Source organism: Cynoglossus semilaevis, chromosome 17, assembly GCF_000523025.1.
Source record: "Cynoglossus semilaevis isolate Cse_v1.0 chromosome 17, Cse_v1.0, whole genome shotgun sequence".
In the NCBI taxonomy this organism is placed as follows: domain Eukaryota; kingdom Metazoa; phylum Chordata; class Actinopteri; order Pleuronectiformes; family Cynoglossidae; genus Cynoglossus; species Cynoglossus semilaevis.
In genome coordinates, this window is record NC_024323.1 from 15,104,842 (window position 1) to 15,120,664 (window position 15,823).

The 15,823-nt window shown below is 38.1% G+C and overlaps 1 protein-coding gene across 4 annotated transcripts in view; it reads left to right on the forward strand.

The window, feature by feature from the left end:
- The window catches only part of igf2bp1 (insulin-like growth factor 2 mRNA binding protein 1), a 49,311-nt gene that overhangs the window by 20,641 nt on the left and 12,847 nt on the right, over positions 1-15,823 (forward strand). The gene's annotated exons all lie outside the window — the stretch shown is intronic.

Below are 15,823 nucleotides of genomic sequence, written 5' to 3' on the forward strand. Positions count from 1 at the left end.
TGAAGTTGTGTGGACTTCCTCCCCCTCTGTTCTCCTCCCCCTCTGTTCTCCTCCCCCTCTGTTCTCCTCACCCCTCAGGCTGCAACTTTTTTCCAAGTCTCATGACAGAGTTCTTCTCTCTTTTTTATTGTATTTCTGTTAATGTTTTGGCCCAGATTCATTTCTTTAATTTTTGCTAACAAAAATCTATAAAACTATTTTTGCCTCATTGGACTCGGTTTTGACATGAAAATAAAATTAAAAACACCCAAAACCTGTGTAACGGAGAGAAAAGAAGTAACAAAGTAGAGCAAAGTGTGGTTCACATTAATTAGTGTTTTTTTTAACACTGAGAATTAGATGTGTAAGAAAATATGGATTCACTAAAATATTGCAATATTTTGTTTCATGTTACCGTAGCAACATTTAATAGAACGGTTTCTATCTTTTTTTAATATCAATCAACTCATTTTGCTGTGACTATAGTACGGCAGTATTTCACAATACACTGTATCGTTGCCCTGTATCGCGATACGTATCGTATCGTCAGATTCTTGCCAGTACAGGATTCTTGAGGATTGTGAGGATTTTTGGACACAGTGTTAAGATTCAAGGAGGCGCTCTTAGTGCAGCTCGTTCTAAAACTCTGACTTTTCTGCCTACATGTAGAAGTCAGTCACACTGATGTGCTGTTAATAATTAGGAAATTAATTAATGCTGTTGCAAAGCTGCAGATTTTGTTTCAAAATTTTCAAAAAGGCATTTTTCAAAATTACTCGTTGCCTGCTGAGTATAAACGCCTCTGTGCCTGCGTGGTAGGGACCTTAAAATGATTATAATTATGAGAATCATTTTCTCATGTCGTCCATTTTTAGTTTTTGTTGTTGTTTTCTGTCCTGTCACTTTGAAAATCTTTGTGATTCCTGGAGATAAAAAGCTTCTATTCATTATAGATCTACACTTCCTCATGTCCACCACTGTTTCCCCTCCGTCACATGTTGAGCCCACTCCTCTCTGATGTCTCCAAATGGCTGCTTTGTTCAAGGCAGACTGCAGCTTCCATGTCTCATGTTGAAAATGGTTTTAGCTTCATGTGTTTTTAGACCATTACATTTATGATATTCAATAGTGAAACTTTATTTATTTATTTATTTTACACCTGGCCAGTGAACCCAGATTTGACCTCGCTGCGGTATCGTTGTCCTTTACGTCGTCTTGTAGCAGAAAGGTCACTGGTTCACATTCCATGGTCGTTTTACCTGAAGTTTGTTAAATGTCCTTCATTCTCGTTTCTCTTCTTCTCTTTTGCTTCTTTTTGCTTATTTTGCTTTTAGTTTCCTCTGTTCTTTTTTCTATTTCTCTTTTTCTGTCTGTCTTCTTCTCTTTTGCTTCTTTTTGCTTCTTTTGCTTTTAGTTTCCTGTTTCTTTCTTTGTTTCCTCTGTTCTTTTTTCTATTTTTCTTTTTTGTTAGCTTTTCTACTCTGTTATTTTAAATTAAAGCAGATGGATTTTTTTCACATTGTTTACTACTGTAGAAATGTAATTTAACAAAATTACAGGCTATATATGTTTTTTAATATATTTTGCTATAAATGACATACAGTAGGTTTTTCTTATTCCAGTTCTATAAAGACATATTTAAAGAATATTTTAAAATCACTTTCTTCTACGATGTAGAAACTGTTGGACCTGCTGTTCTGGTACCTGAGGTGACTGTTTATTATAGTGTCAACCTGTCCTGGGTCAGACTTGGGGCCTCTGTCTGTGTGTGTGTACATGTGTGTGTTCGTATGCATGTGCAGTCCTGAAAAGAAAGTCTTTTGACACAGACCAAGTGACAGAGATGGCTGCTCTATTTTTAGACTATTTTCAGAATCCAGTTTTTTTTTTACACATCTGTAGTGCAGTAATGGCTCAGCTCTGAGGTCAGTGCTTGAAGATGACTCTGGGTGTGTGTGTGTGTGTGTGTGTCCATGTGTGTGTGTGTGTCAGTCTCTGGATTGTCTCAGGAAGGAAGAGCAGGGAAACGCCTGCCACTCGTGAAGCGAGAAAAACTTCCTTGACTGTTTGGATTATGAAGAAAGGATTCATACTCTATGCAAAAAAAACAAAAAAAACATACGTAGGATATTTAGTATTTTACTAGATTTTATTATTAATTTTTTTAGTGGAAATTTGCTTGATTGACTTCAGGAGAATTAGAGTAAAAACCAAAATCCTTTTGAACCTTAAAAAGGAAGTCTGGTCTGTTTTGTTATTTTTTTCTTCTTCTGAATCACAGAGTTCATTCGAAGAAACAAACAAAAAAACCCTTTATTTGTCATTGGACGTATTTACACACCTGATGGAATTAAGCCGTCATTTGACCAGCAGCAGGGGGGTTCTGTTGCTTTCACAACACCCCACAGCCCTGCAGGTCACAGGATTTAAACCAGCATCCTCCAGTCGTACCACTTTGCCACCGGCCGCCCAGTGTGAAGACATAGTTACAGCATTGAGACGGTGAACAGCAGGAAGTGAAAAAGATGACGGTGTAGCAGAAATGGTGAAATTGAGATTTTAAAGCTGTTTTTTCTTCTCAAGAAACAGAAAAAAAAAAAAAAAGACAGAGAACCGACCTTGATATGTGTTAGTTACACATCGGTTCTTGTTCCTGCTGCTGCCTGAGCACTGAATCAGTTTATGGTCATTTAATTTTTTTATAGTTTCATCTAAACTTAAATCTCTTTATCTCAAAAAAGTTTTAAACATATTAAACAGTTTGAGGTTCAACTGTTTTCATTTCTTTGATCCTAATGTGATCGATCAGTTTGTCTCCTTAGTTAATGATTGAATTAATGGTTAAAATACGTACAGGCAGAAATACTTGGTAATCCTTACCTTGAACTAACACAAAAACATTAAGAGTGGAACAGTTACGTCTCATTTTAAACTAATTTAATCTCATCTGCACCCAATCTGAAAACACACCTCAAACAAATCACATCTTCAAATTCTTCCTTTTATTTTAATTAAACAGTTTGACACAATATTATTTTAAAAATAACATTTTCAGAGACAAACATTTCTTTCTTTTTTTTTTTTAAATCAACAGTCACATGTTTTAGATGCGTTCATGTGTCACTGCTGCTGACACAAATGTAAACGTCTGGTTCAGAATCCACCAACAAAAATAACATGTTTTTAATGTGTACTTTAGTTGACGTTACGTACCAGAGATGGAGTAAAAACTTTTTATATCCAAGAATATATTAAAACATTCAATATTGTGAAAACAAATATTGTTAAGAATCACCTCCTGATTTATTTATTTTTTTAAATTTTTTTTTATTTAAAAAAACTGCTAACTGCTATTTTTGCACTGACAAAATGAAAATCTTTGCAACATTAAAAACTCAAAAAAAACCCACACCTTTGTTATTGTACTGCAGTAAATATCTGTAAATAGTTACTTGTACTACTTCATAGTAGTGTTTGGATTGTAGTATCTGTGTGTTGTGTTTGCAGTAAGAGTGAGAGAAATATTAGTGTGTACAACAGAGTGTATTTACAGTAAATATATACATATATGTTTTATATTGAAGTTCTAGGTGGTTCTGCTGAGAACCACGGCCAGTCTTCACTGTTGCTACTTCATCTCCATGGCAACTGTTGACTAAAATGTGTTTTTTTATATATATTTATTTTTTAATAAGTCCCAGACTTAAAGTGCTCCTCGGGTTCTGTACTTGTTTACATTGGTGTGGGGACAGCCAATGGTTCCAGACACAGTTTGCAGAACCCAAACAGTTCTGAAGCACCGCTGTCCGTCAGGGCTGATGTTGTCGATGGGATGTTTCTGTGTCGTTTCTGGGTCTTCTTTGTGCTGACCACTGTTAGAAAACATGCGTGTTCTCACGCAGCTGTTGGTGACCGTGCTCACACACACACACACACGGGGACGTGCACGCGCACAGTGTGGACAGAATCGCAGCTCGTGCTTCATGCATTCCTGTCCGGTGGTCCAGCCTCCGTTAACGCCGTAAAACGGTGTTTTATTGTCGAACACATTTTCCACGGAGAAGAGCAGACGATCAGCTGCTGCTTTTATTCATCACACTTCACTGTGTGCGAGGAGCTGAAGCTCCACTCCCATGATCCTCCGCTGCCGCCTCCTCCTCCTCCTGTTATTCGGTTTCTCAAAGAGTTAAAATGGAGGCTCTGCCTGCTGGTCACGCCGCTGATACACTGGCATGTGCTCCGACACACACACACACACCCTCTCTCTCTATATCTATCTAGCTCTCTCTCCCTCTCTCTCTCTCACTCACACACACACACATGCAGGCATGTTTAAGGAGAGGCAGCCGAGGCTCCGGGAGCAGAGAAGATGGAGAGGAGCCCCCTCCCCCAGGGCAGTAACGTGTTATTCCCCCACCCCCACCCTGAGTGGGTGTGCGCGCAAGTGGTGGGTGTGCCGTATCACAGCCACTGGTTTTGCTCACGTGGTGTGCAGGGAACGAGTGTGTGTGCTGTACATAGTGGTGTGTGGTGGCAGCCGTGCAGAGAGGAGTCTCTGTGACAGTTCGATATAACAGTGACAGTTAAAGCTGAAGAGACGGGGCTAACTGACAGTCAGTCAACTGACGAACAACACGGTCACTCACTGACCTCCACCGTCTGTTCTGTTCTGTTCAGGGCTGAGCTGAGCTCCACCGTAAAAATACACATTCGAACACTCTTCATATTTTTATAGTTTTGATTTATTTTTATCCCTGATCTGTGAATTTCACTGTAACTTGACTTTTTAAGTGAAGTTATTTTCGCCATTTTCTGGCCAGTTATACTCAGTCTGGTGTTGACTAGTGACAGAAAATGACTGAAAAAAGAGAAACTTGAATTTTTACTTTGAATAGAGTTAAGTTATAATTGTTTTTCTGTTCAAGTTCATTTAAATGTTTTCCCAAAAAGTTTTTTTTTATTAAAACAAAGATCTTAAGTAAGGCCAGGCCTGTGTTAAAAACGTGGAGATTTGAGCAGAAAATATTTCCCAGTAAATATAGATGTATTCTTCTTTTTTTAAAAATATTTCCCAGTAAATATAGATGTAGTCTTCTTTTTTTTTTACAAAAAGAAGACTACATCAATTTTCCAGCTTGTTTATCATTCATTATTGTAGCCACACTTTTGTTTTTATTCCATCTGTAATAAGTTAAATTAAAAGTTAAAAATATGTTAAGTGAAAAAATAGTTTTGGCTTATTTGTTTCAGAAAATCTTTACTTTGATTTAGAAAAATCAAACAAACAACATAGAACACAGGAAAAAGTATATAATTTTTAAAAAACTATTTATTTCTTCCACTCGAGTTTAATTTCATGTTTCTTTTATAAGTTTTAATTTCTGGTCTTTTTCTCTGAAGTGTTAGTGGTTTGTGGTTGAAGTTTGTTTCCGTGAAGACAACAATTATCTCTGACTTGAAGGAACAGATTGAGACACAGTTTTTCATTCTGTCAAACGATTATAGACACAAAATGTCCTCATTTTTGTCATTTTTGACAGAACTCATCAATGATCCCTGTTGTCAGTAGAGTTTCTGGGTTTTCATTAGCTCTTTGTTTTTTTTAAATATTTTTTAAGATGCAGAAATTTTGTAGCAGCCCAACAACAAACTCAGTATTTTTATTTTTTAATTCCAATTTTTGTAAGAAACAAATAATATAAGAAGTAATGTAATGTAAGAAAATAATATAAATATATTTTTTTATGTTTTGTTTTGTCCAAGTCTTGACCTTATTTTTTTAGTAGTTAAAAATAGTCCCTATAAATACATGTGTGCTTTTGTTTATTGTATTTGGCCCAGAAGATAATACACTTTTTTATTGTTGTTGGTCTGTGAAAAAAATACTTACATTATAAAGGAAGAGGAAAGGCTACAGATGGAGACATAATAAGAAACAAATATCACTGATGTGTGTTTTATTTCAAGTTTAATTTCTCATGTGTTTATGATATTGAACTTTGGTCGTTCCAGATTCAGCACAAAACTAAAGTTTGTTTCCATATGAAAAACCTCTACATTACAGATCTGGAGAAAAGGGAGAAATCGTGCAGGTTTACAGTCGATTATTTCAATAAATATTAAGTTTGTCCCAGGACTTAGTCTTTAACTTCGGCCCACTGTTAATTTGAGTTTGACACGCCTGCCCTAAAGTCAGAAAGGAAAAGGAAGTTTAACCTTTTTATGCTGGAGAATGAGCTTCAGTTCCTCTGTCATGTAGTCTGGCACTAAAGAACTGCAGTACACAGACAGATGTGGGGTTAAAAACTGCAGTACACACAGACAGATGTGTATTTCTGAAGTATTTGATTGTATTTCCAGAGACACGGACGAGTTTAAACTCAGTCTTTGGTCATATTTTCTGTGCTGTGTCACAGTCAGTTTTTGGTCGTGAGTCAGTGAACGCACCATAGACAGAGAGTGTGTGACTTTAATGGGAATAAAAAGTGATGTAACAGGTTCTGGGCTCAGGACTCGGTCGGCCCTCTGCTGTTCAGAACTGCGACCCAGGAACTGGAATCTGGGGAGGCAGGGCTGCAGTGTGTGTGTGTGTGTGTGAGAGATTGTGTGTTTTTTTCCCCTCCGTGTGTGTGGGTTACATTCATGTGTGTGGTATAGAGACAGCTCCCTTCCGTTCTGCGTTTCTATAGGCTGCTGTTAGTCCCGCCTAGTTCTGGGCTGATTCAAAACAAAGTAAAGGCTGACATCAGTGGTGTGTGTGTGTGTGCGTGTCATTTAGACAAAGCATGACCCCCCCTTTTCCTTTCCTCCTTCTTCATCCTCTCTCCCCCATTTTGTTGTTTGAAAAGGGGGTCCACATGGAGCCCCCACCCCCACTTTACATTCACTCGGTCCAACCAGTAAAACCTACACATTTGTATTTGGTCCACATTACCCACACAGCTTCGTCTGTGAGGAGTTAAGAGCAGAGTTGTCATCATGTGGTTGGTGACGTCACTCATTAAAGTTTTTCCTTTAAAAAAAACTTTTTTTAAAAGTGATTTAGTTTGAATGTGTCAAACTGAGTTCCTTGTTTTTTTGTTAAAGTCAACAACAAATAACTGAAGAGTTGGCTTCCTTCGTTCAGTCAGTGAAGAATCAGTTCTTGGCAAAGTTAATCTAAAGAAATTCAAATTTGTGTAAAACATAATAAAGAATACATAATCCATAATAATTTTTTTCACAATGGAATTATTGCTCTTTGCCAGTCAAACCTCTGACCTAAATTTGGGGCTGTTGCTTAAATAAGTCACTCAAACAACAACTTCAATTTCTTCTAACTTCACCTTCAAAACATGCAAAAACATAAAAACCAAATTAGCAGAAAGTTCTTTGTTTTTTAAATTCTGTTAGAAGGACCCTTAATGGACTGTTTGAAAAAAATAATAATCCAGAGTTTGAAGGAGAACATTTAATAATTTGTCTGCAACCCAAGTAAATAAAATAAAAAACCCCAAACCAAATCTGTACTGTTGTGGTGCAGACATGTGAAGTAAAGAGTTCTACCTGTAATCAGTTCAGAAAGTCAGTTGTCCTAAAAACTCTGCTCTCAAATGAGTTCATAAAAATTAAATTCTTGGTTCTTCCACCTCTGCTTTTGTAACCTTAAAGTTTTAAACCACTCCTCCAGGTTCAGTTGGTTTGACAAAGAGAATCAAAGAGGCTCATGGGAGTTTTAGAGCAACAGCTGTTAATTTATATATATATGTGTTGTGTGGAATTTGCAACAGAAAATAATTTTAAGACCCATATGATTTAAGTAAAAAAAAAGAGGTAACAAAACGAAGGGCTTTGTTTAATATAAACAAGATAAATGGAAAAACTGGATTTAATTTTTCTCATTCACATCATCTTGTTTTTTGTTTTTTTTTCGGGCCTGTTTGTAAAACTTAGTGAACAGTTGAGGTTCAGACATAGTGGAGAAAAATGAATAATAAAAAAAGAAAGTTTCTTTTCCTAATTTTGCTTCTCAAACGTTCATAATGAATAGATATAAATGAGTAAAACAAGTTAAAAGCCATGGATTAATCAATGGTTTTGATGAGCTCCAGATTATCACAGTGGCCTTTTTATAAAAGAAAAAATCAGATGTTTTTTCTGAGCTTCTAAAAACTTTCTGTTTAGGTTCAAACTTTTTTTAAACTGTATATTTTTGTCTACTTGAAAAGTTGAGGCCATAAAAACAAACAAAAAAAAAATCAACAAAATTGCATGTGAATTACATTTCTTTAATTGTTTTTTTACACTGGTAGTTTGTGAAACATTTCTCTCTGCAAATCAAAACAATGTAAGAGTGTTGAACCAGAACATTTCGTAAAAAAACAAAAATTCGTTTTGTTTTTGTTTTTCTGTCTGAGTAAAGAAAAAAAAGAAAGAAAGCAAAATAGTTTCAATTGAAAAAATGATTTTTTTTTTTTTACCTCTTAATGTAGTACAAATCCAGTTAATCGAATAAAATACAGATCTTTGAATGTTATCTGATAAACTGGAACCATTTATTAACCTGAGTATTTCTGGTATTTTAATTACACCTCAGGTATTCTGCCCTTGGCAGTATTTCCAAGTTCACCTGATGTTTGTTTCTTTTCATTTTCTTATCTCTGAATCTGACTTTATTTTTTTTTTAAAACTGCTATTCAGTTCTGACAGGATTGAAGAAGGTGGTGTGATTTAAAAAAATAATTTATATCTATTGAAAATAAGAGACAGGACTCAGAGATAAGACAGAGTTCATGTAAAAAAAAAAAGACAAGTTACAATCCTTTAGAGGAATCCGTTTTAACATAGGCCCAGGAGTCAAATAACCTCCTAATCTGTTTGATATTATTATAAGTAAAATATACAAATTGCATTGTATAATTATTATACACGATAACACGGTGTAATTTAATCAAAATTGCAGCAGGAGGAAGTGGTTTCTTTGGTAAATTGGCCCTTGTGTAATTCTGGTGCCTGTAATCACAGAATAATTCAGACTTTCTCCATTTAATAATCGATGTTTACGTCAGTTGACGTCACAGTTTGCCGTTTCTGACATAGTTGACCGGTTTATATTCACCGAGATTGAACTTCTTTTGGTTTTTTAACCTAAAGAAACTTCATTCCCTTCGACCCCACACTGCAGTCAACGTTGGTTCATTCGAATGTTTCTAATAATAAGGTCGGTTCAAAGGTCGAAGTGTAGTAACTAGACCATTAGGTACAGAGAACGAGGCTTGTTGTTAATATTTACTGACATATTTCTGCCTTAATCATCATGAAAAAGCCGCAGTTCTTCTCCTGCTGCGGATCCTCCTCCGCTTTTAGCCTCACTAAATGAGAAACAAATGTCTCCTCCTTCCCGAGCAGCGTCGGCTTTGCTGCACATACTCCTCATTTCACTGCTCCTATAAAAAAAAATCTTTACATCTCAATTTATTTCCTTCTCACACCTTTTTTTTTAAATCTCCACCTGCCGCCGCTGCAGACCGGCGGCGGCGGGAGGAGGAGGAGGGCGAGCGCTGTTTGAGAGGAGAGAAGAAGAGTTGGAAAAATGACGGTTTATTAAAAAGCAGATTTTGAAACATGTAGGTCTGTTGTCGCTTCATGCTCACCGCCATCTATAGGCTGCAAAGCCCAAACCCCCACTCTCTCTCTCTCTGCATTCATGGCACACATTCTATACTACGCCTAATCCTCCGCCTCCGCCTCCTCTCTGACAAACGGAGCTCCTCCCTCTTCTCTCCTCCTCCTGTAGTAACTCTACACGAGGTTTTTCTCCCCCCCCCCCTTACGCACTTCATGAATGAAGCAACGTACGCGCCTCCCTCTGCTCTCGCTCGTGAACGCGCGCGGACCAGGGAGCCGAGAGCGCGCAGTCATTACGGGGGGGAAAATCCGTGTTTGTTCATTTGATTAGGAACAGTTACTGATAACCATAACTGTTATCAGTGACTGTTTTCTGGGCGGTCGGAATAATTTATTCATTTATTTATCTAGTTTTATGTGATCTAATTGCATTACAAGAAAACCTTTTAATATATACATATATATAAGGTTTATTATTTGTGAAATAAAAGACGAAATAAATCCCTCAGAATACATTGTTTGAAATTATTCTAGACAACCGTTTTAAACCGTTGTGGTTAGCAGTTACCTTATTACATTGTAACTGAAGTCTAAAAAAAACAATTGTTGTACCAGCAGTTTTGATATCACCGGTGTTGTTTTAGTCACGACATGAAAACTCGATTTAATCAGTGTTAGCTGAAGAAGTAAAGTTTTTTTTTTTATTGCACAGAAGTTGATTAGATCATCAACATGATGAAACACCATCGAAGGAAGTTGTGTGAAGGAGAGATTTGATTGTAAGATTGTTATCGGTCAGAAATATGTCGAACTAAAACGTTCAGTGTCTCCAGAACCACAGTCAGTGTTAAAACACACACCTGTCTGTCACTTATATCGACTGATTCACTCTCATAACTCATGATTATCCCAGCATTTATGGGTCCTTGGAATGAAATTCTTTGGCACCGCCTACAAACGTCTGATGGAAATTAATGTTTGAAGGCGTTTTTTTTAAGTCAACAATAAATACATGGATGAATGATTTAGGTCTGGATATTCTACATTGTTTTTGAATATTGTTTCCGATCACATTTGTTTGCATTTCAAGCTAAATAGACAAACTAATGTTACACTAGTAACATTCAGACCGAGCCGTAAAATGCTCTTTAAAATGCCAGAGTAGAAGCTGCTGTGTGTGTTTTTTTTTTTAAATGTTCTTTTATGTGTGTTCGAGTAAGACGAAGCGCGTGTCTGTGGCACCGTGAGCGCGCATAGAGAGTAGGGGAGTGAAGGGGGTGTGCCTCTGATCCGACTGCGTACATTTTACTTCTCAATACAGAGGAGAAACCGTGAAACTCCGCACCTGCGTCTCATCCATTTCTTGTGCCTCGATCCGTCAGATGTTTTTTAACGACTTCCTGTCAAACACCCCCGGTGCGAAGCCGGTTATTAACGAACGCACTCCTCACTTTTCCCCCCCTGTTTGTATGTATGAGCCCATGGTCATGTAATGGCGCATGTGGTCCCTCCCTCCCCCCGCTACCTCCTTCTTTTCCTCATATGTTTGCTGCATGTTCTGGTGAGTTCTCGCCGCTGGTATCATGTGACCGCGCACATTTCATTGTAGTAAATGGGCGTTGCCTGACCAAGATGGCCGCGCATTGGCTCTCACATGTTCTCCTTGAATGTTTGCTAGAGAGGGGGGGGGAGTGTGAAGAAGAACTAAATGAGAAGGGCAGCAACAGGGTATGTGGTTTCAGTCCACACCTGTGGAAGCAGTGTTGGGAAAAAAAGTCTGTGTCGTTTACAGTAAACAAATCAGACGGTTGTAAACTGCCGTTCGCCGACTTCAACTAGTCCTGCCTCCAGAGTGATTTATACATAAATCGTATCAAATAAAATAATAGTTAAGGAATATGAATATGGATTAACATTTAAAGTAATTCAAGTGTTGGCCACACTATGTGACGTGTGTGTTTTTCGGCTGTTACCACTCAGTTACATGTAATATTCGCCTGTATGGCAGGCGTTTAAAGCAAAAACGTTCGACTCCTGTCGTTCTACGTAGTTTTAACGACTACAAAAACAAAAATGTCTATGTCTATGTGTGTCATTTGAGGCCCTGCTCCGTTTAAAATGTGAACCAGTACTTCGTTATACTGCCTTCCTGCCCCCGCCTCACCCCACCCTCCGCTGGTGCAGCGTGGCCATAACATGAGGCGGGTATATGTGCAGCACAAAATGGCTTACACTTAGACAGAGCAGCTGGTGGAGGTACAGGGAGAACAAACGGGTTTTTTTTATCTTATAAGAAAAGTACGTGATCTATACATATATATTTCTGAGAGGATTATTCGGTGTCAGGGACGTACGGAGAATAAATGGACATTTCCTTTCATACGTGTTCGCTCGTTAATGCTGATTTATTTGATCTGGGAATGAATAAAAAATCAAAATGTAGAAATTAAATCATGACGTGGTGCGTTTTAAATGTACATTTTCATTAACATATTTTGGAATCGTATTCAGATAACGGCTTAATCTGTATTTAAAAAAATGTTTATAATCTGGCGAAATATCAAAGGCGTATATGTGTTGTTGCAAGTATGAAGTTAAATATATATTTATATATATAAAAGTACAATTAACATAAAAGTTTAAGTGTCAATCTTGAGAAAAGCCTGAATAATTTTACTTCGGCCTTTGCGTTTAAAAATCCGATTAAAACAAAATACAATGCAATATAAGTCCACTGATGTTACGTGTACATACTGTACAACAGAATTTAAAAAAATTTAAATGCTTCGCTTGTTTATCTCCAATCTTTCACGGCTGTTTTTTTTTTTCTTATAAACGTCCCTAAGGGCACGTTGCCAGATCTTTGTCAAACACACACATTCATTAAACCATTTGTAACCAAGGGAGCAACGCTTGTCGTTTTGGTGATCACGCATATCTGGCAACCCCTCAATCTCCTCTGGGTCACATCTTCACTCCCCTCCACGGCCACACCGGGGGGGATTTAAAAAAAAAAAGACGAAACCGTTTAAGCCCTCCACGGCCACACCGGGGGGGATTTTTTTTTTTTAAAAAAAGACGAAACCGTTTAAATGACTAATTTTGGCGTGGACGAGGGAGCCTTGCTCTTCGGCGTGGGTTCGTACACGTCACTCATATCCGTACCCACGCACACGGACAACACCCACGAACGCCGCGAGTTGAATGAGTCGGTCCCACCTTCTCCTCAAAATGGAGACCCTCGCTTCTCCAAAATGGAGGTCTGTGTCGCACCAGCTGCAGGCGGGGTCAGAGTGGAGAACAGGTCTGAACTTTGACCCAAACTGCTTTAACCCCCACCCCCCTCCTTCTTTAAATGAATTCCAGCCTTAGGCCTTTCTGTCTACTTGTGTTCCATCCTATATGTTTCTGTGCGTGACTCCGCCCTCTATATATATTTCATTCCTTCTCGTCGTTTAAAAAGGCGGGAAGTCACAGATATATGTAAATGCGTTTAGAATTTTTGTATGAGTGACACAAACAAACAAACAAAAAAATCTAAATTTACGTTGTTTTACGTATCTTATCTTTACTTTTCAACTGACCGTTTTCCTTTAGAAAAAGAAAAGAAACTCCTATTCATGTGTATCTAGTTCTGAAAACAAACTATAAAAAAACTATACTAATATCCCTGGCAAAACATACGTGAAAAATAATAAAAAAAATCAGTTAAAACATTCATTTAGGAAAATAACATACTTTACTTTATTATTTCTAATGGAGAATTTGACAGGTTCTGATATGTAAATAAAAATGTAAATGATTGCATCCCTGTTCAATATTATATTTAACTAGATTAAAAACGTATGTAAGCTGTCTATTCAAGTCTCAGGAAAAACTGATACTTCATGTAATTACGTCATCCAGATTATTGATACAGACTATCTGTCTGAATCAGTTTGATCAGATTATCACTAGTGAAGAAACTCTTTAGTAAGATAGACAGTGGGAACTACTTTAATAATCCCAACATCTGTGTGTTTAAATATTTGACTGATTTAAATTATTATTATTATTTTTATTTAGAATTATTTATTCCCAATGTAAAGATAAGTAAATGTGCCCTAGACATATATATATTTTAGGATTTGAAAAATTAGTGGCAACATTTAAACAGAGCATTTGTAAATATACATTTATGTGTATATTTATTTTCAAAGTTACTTAAGTAAATGCTGCTTGTTACTTTGTTCCTCTTACATACTTGGAGCCATCAGTAGGTGGCGTCATAAGCTCGCTTATCCACTTACATGGAGACCTCTCTCCTTCCAGTAATTTCTCACTCCCCAATCATTTCATAAAACAGCTTGATAAGACAGACAGTGTTACTGATGATGAAGCAGACATTGTAAGGAAGATGATGATGTTTATGATGATGATGATGTTTATGATGATGATGATGATGTTTATGATGATGATGATGTTGTCAAGGCGATCAGACTAAAAATCCCTTATTTTACGTTTAAACATCGTCTTATTCCTCCCTGTGACTCCAGCTCATTTCTCTTCAGATATAATAGTAGTACAAAGCATACGTTAGTTAAACGACACTGCCACCTAGAGACTTCAGCAGGTGAACACTTGGATATTTAGTTTGAATTCATCAGTGTCTGTCCAGGACATCATTCACATCGAGACACATACATGCAAATCACCTGGAACAGTTTTCATCGACTTTTCCCAGCATTTAATCAGCTAATAAGAACCATTACGGCCAAACCGCACTGAAGGACGCACACATGCGTGTGCACACATGTACGGTACACGTGCATGCATTTCCCAGAACCCCCCTTGTTAGCGGTGTACTCATTAAATGGCACAGCAGTGAGTGCATGAATCCATAGGTTTTATTGGAATCCCAGTAAACCACAGTAAGCAGCTGCCCCTGCCTCACGGTCCACTCAGAGTGGGCAACGTGATGGATAAACCAGAGGTTTGTTTGTTTGTGTTGCCTGTCCCCACCCCAGGACACTGCACTGTCTCAGTCATCACACGGGGAACCAGTGGACCTGATGAAGTGACTTTTCAACATTAACATTATTGTTCACTTCATCATATAAGTGTTTATTTTTTTGACACTTGGTTCATGTTTCGGGAAACACAGATGTGTGAAGACCAGACCCTGTGGGTGTTGGTCCTCACACAGAGGTCATGCTGCCGGGGAGGGGGTCGAGGGGGGGTTACATGCTCCACTGTCTTCTGATTATTAACGTTCATGTTGCATTGAAAGGGCCAAACACAACAGTCTCACTCCCGCAGACACCAGCTCATTTGGTTCACGGGGTGCAGGGGGTGAGGGGTACCCCTGTCTCGTCTGAAGGGGCCTGACCCCTGGCCTCTGACCCCTCCTCATCCTTCTCACTCTTTTCATTCTTTGCTTCTTCTTCTTCTTCTCTGTGTTCTTTTGTGCTGCCAGTGGTTAGAGCTGAGCTCAGCATCACCACCTTCACAGCTGAGCGAACGTTACAGAACTTTCAAGAAGCTTCCAGAGGCTTCATGTTTTTTTTTGTCGTAATTACTCATTGGTGATATAACAAGTAGTAACTATGACAAATACCATGTAAAGACTTGGCCAATATTTCATGAATATTTTTTGTAAATTAATTTTGAATTAATTAATCAAATCAGTCAAGATATTTGATTTTGTTGATCACTCATACTTTAATGTATCTTTTCAACAACAAACCAAACATTTTCCTTAACTGTCGGGAAAGAGCGACACGGCAGTTATTGATGACTTATTGATGATGCTGCTCCCGCCGATCCCCCCGCCCCCTCGCCCCCCCACACAGTTGACATGGACAAAGACTAGAGGAGGCGTATGAGTGAATGACTGCAGTGTTTTGTTGTCTTTAACATTTTTTTTCTCCACACCCAACCATTCCAACCTGTTGCCATGGTTTCAACCAATAGCGTTGTCTATAAGTTGGCAGGCAGCAGGGTCAGGGGTCAGACCGGTTCAGCCACGTTGTCTTGTTGGGGGCTGGTGTGGGTCGGTGCAGGTTCATGGGGCAAAGTGTGTTTTGTGAACGGTTGAATCGTCTGGAGTGTAGCTGTTGTCAACTGCTGCTGAGGTTGGGGTTGTTGTGGGGGTCAGAGGTGGAGGTGGTGATATAAGATGTGGATGAAAGAGCTCCTCCTGGTGGAGGTGGAGGTCTTCACTCAGGTATTTGCCACACAAAAGACCGTTCACAAAACA